Below are 3,899 nucleotides of genomic sequence, written 5' to 3'. Positions count from 1 at the left end.
TGGCCAGGTTACCAATGAGCAAAGCACGGTTCCAATCATCCTGGTGACCCGTCTCATTAAAACTGACGCGGATCTTCCCTGTGTACGAATCGACGGTGTTATAGGAAAGGCGTAGGGGACACTTACAACTGACCGGTCCTTTTTACTCAACAAACGGACAACCATGCATATGAACTAGTGTCGTACCACAAGAGTCCTTTAAGACTAAGAAACGGCAAACATCCCAAGGCCAGGTGTCGCGTTAAAAAGTGACTTCAGACCAGGGAGGGCATCGAAACGTTCGAACTCCTTCTATAACGACTGTTTTTGCTTGGAGTAAGCAGAAGCCGAGAAGACGTTTTGTGAAAAAAAGCGAAACGCCTATCAATGGCACTGAGGTCAAACGTAATCGGAGGAGGAACGGGATCCGAGAAAAAATTACGGACATAGCTGCAGCTCAGACAAAAGCGAAACGTGTGGTCTTTACCGACAAACAGGGCAGAGAGAAAAGCCGGGAAACTTAAGGGCGACGCTGCGAGAAAAATTAAAATAAACAAAATCTGACTAAAAGACAGACTGTCTGCCACCTATGTTGACGACAAAATTGCGGACTGCTAAGAGCAAAAAGTGCGCGCAAAGACAAAACTAAAGGGCCGAAAAGCGCAGAGTCCATACATCCCAAGGGGTAGGCCATGCGGGAAAAAGAAACCTTCCCGAGGCGGAGCCAAGACAACACCTTGGGAACCCAAAGGGGCAAGAAGGGAAGAGTCGACTGCCTGGGACTTGATGCAAGGCCACCAAAATTCCTGAGGGGAAATGTCAGGAACGCGTGACAGAAGAATCCTGAAGGAAACGATGTACTTACGGAATCAGAGAGATGAGGGGAAAACATAAGGGTTAGAAAAAATGTGTCGGGGGGGGGGGAAGCAGGAGACTGCAAAAACACTAACCACAGAAGAACCAGGTGTTGGGTGCGGAGAAAAGAAGGGAAGAGAAGAACCATCTAGCGCGAACTGAATTTTTGAAGAGAGAGCCGTAATATATAGATTTAGGCGAGCCGAAAAGCGGAGCTCCCTGGTTATTTATTCTTACTGCCTGTAGTGTTAGTGAAAATAAAAGGTTTTAAGTTGTCCGCGTTTTAATGTTTCCGGTTGCTGCTTAATTAAATCATTTTCTTTGCTTTCTTTTATAGAAAAATTCATTGCCTGACTAGTGAAGTCCAGGGTAAATTTTACGCCAAAAAACGATATTGCATTGATCACGAAGTGATGAATGCGATATCGGTTTTTCGAATGAAATTTACTTTGGATTTCACCAGTTTGGCAATGCATTTTTCTTGAACCGCATGAGTTAAAAAAAAAAACAAGCACACCCTGAGCGAGCGAATGGAAAAGAAGAAAAGCCATTTCAGAGTGAGATGTCAATAGCCACTGAATAGCAATCACGCTAAAATTAGGAGCCATAAGAAAATAAAAAAATAATAATAATAAAAACTTTGTCAATTCAACATCAAAGAAAAAATTTTACTGATGTACTTTATTCCACATTATCTCTGACAACGAGGTCATTCACATTTTGATTTATTTCATTGAAACACGCCAGCTTGGCTTGGAAAAAGAATTGGCAAGATACGGCAAAGCGACCAAGAAAGGGCGAGCTTCAAACAAGATCCGCTTCAACACTTAAGTAACGTTTAGGTGCTGTAAACAAACTTCTGAAAACACAAACTAGCCAGATATCGCTCTAATTTTACGAGAACTCATTGCGATTACGTGTTTATTACATAAGGACAAAATTTTCTTGTCACTGTCGAGTCACAACGAAAAAAAATTGGGCGAACGATTATAAAAGTGTGGGCCAAATCGATGCTGAATGCAAAGCCAGGCCTCCTTTGAAAGCTTAGAATCTTGCAAAGAAAGGGTATAGCATGGAAAAGCGGTGGGGTTAGGAGGGATATAAAGAAGGTTGAGCTGAAAATTGTTACTCGTAGATAGCCGAAAGAGCTTCTTAAGGGCGTCACAAAGCTGGCGGGGCCTGGCGCCCTGACGCTTCTAAGAGCGAATAAACTACACCTGGCTATCTGTAAAAGACATCCACACGTCGGCCTTGCACCGAAGAGATAAAGGCTTCCGAAACTTTCGCCAATGCTAGAGTCTCTTTAACACCGATATCACTTACTAAATCCTAGGAAGGCCTGAGTGTAGTCACGATTGGCGATTGGCTTCGTAGGAAAGCTCAGGACGCAACCAAAATTGGAATTGGAATTGAACTGAAATTGGAGGCGTCCGAAGCAAGGAGTATTTGCGAATGAAACTCTGTGACCCAAGGGAGACAGCCTTCCCAGTTCTGAAGGAAATTTCAATGTCCGATTCCTTTAATCTTAACTAGGCGGGAAGAACGAAGACCCCTGGTAATTGCCAAGTTTCCCTCATTAGTGAACAAACACGCACCCGGAATTGCGAAAGAGAACGAAATGCATTAACCATCGAAACGCTGTAAGGTTTTAAAACAAGCCTGGCCAGAGGACAGAATGAGGTGTGAAAAAAGAAAAAGCAACCTCACCTCAGAGTGAGATAGCTCCCGCTTTTAGCCCCGCGGCGATGGACTCGTTGATAAAATCCACGAAAGCATGACACGATGGATTGTTAGAGAACACCTTGGCGGGAGGTATATAAGAGTCGAAGTTCTCCCCTTTGAACTGTCCTTTAAACGGTTGAAAGAAATCGTTAACGCTAACAAAATTCTTAATCCATCTTCAGAGCAGCCCAGTTAAGTCACAAGACGCGGAATTGACAATGTACTCCCAGGACGATGAGACTGCAGATTCCCTATCACAGAGGACTCTGGGTCGAGAAAGGCTAATAGTGAAACATCGGCCAGCGCGGAACCATCTAAAACTGAGCGAAGGAGGCCATTGGAAATGTGGGAGTTACGAGGCGCCAACCCTTAAGCTGCGCGGAGAGAACCTTCACACGCTTGGAAGGGTGCTACAAGAGAAAAGAAAAAGGGGGCTTAAGGGAAGGCAGTTTTAAGCCTCAGTAATCCGAGAGGCAAGTTAATTCCCTTTTACAACTGCCAACAGAGAGCGGAAAGAAGGGAACAAACTGAAAAAGAGAGGAAATAGAACAATTTTATTCAATTTAAGATGATCACTAGGGGTTTGAGCCTCCCCTATCTCGAGAGGAGTGCTGAAAGAGGAAGAATCTGGACCAGTTGGATATATCCCGGTTTTTAGAACAAAATCGAGCAGAATGATCAAATACCTCACAAAAATTACAAGAGAAGCGATCGTTATGAAACGAACGAGAAGACGAGGGAGCGAAAGGAGGAACAGGTGGGGAGGCTGTGCGGAAAGACTATGCACCTTCGCAATAACTTTAAGGACCTTAGAATAATCACTGTCGGAAAACAACGCTAAGAAATTCGCTCGAAAATGCTCCCGAGGGTTGTCAAGACCCTCCCTCAAAGCTTGGTTGGCTGCAGACGAAAAAGCTGCCTTGTCTGCAGCAACAAGATCCTCAGCTTGGGCTAAAGCAGAGTAATAGGCCATTTTCGAAATATCAAATATTCAGCTTGAAAGTGAGGCAGTGAGGACAAAGACAGTAGAAACTCATGGGAATTGATGTGAAAAATATTTACATATCGTCCACTTTCCTTTGTCTTTGTCCTCACTGACTCGCTATCAAGCTGAATTTTAATATATCGAAAGAGGCCTATTGTCGAAGTCAGGTTTACGCCTCAAGCCATACGCAGGCAAGCCAGATAAGCTGCTCTCAACACTGAAGGAAGGAAATCAAAATAAGGGAATAACAAAACGAACACCTGGAATAAGTCTCAAAAGAAAAATACAAACAGCATATGCAAAAAAAAAAAATGACAAAAGGTCACGAGTAGTACACAATAAAAGTCCATTAGACTCA

The sequence above is a fragment of the Montipora capricornis genome, chromosome 5 (genome assembly GCF_036669925.1).
Source record: "Montipora capricornis isolate CH-2021 chromosome 5, ASM3666992v2, whole genome shotgun sequence".
Lineage (NCBI taxonomy): Eukaryota > Metazoa > Cnidaria > Anthozoa > Scleractinia > Acroporidae > Montipora > Montipora capricornis.
Note: the sequence above shows the minus strand (reverse complement) of the source record.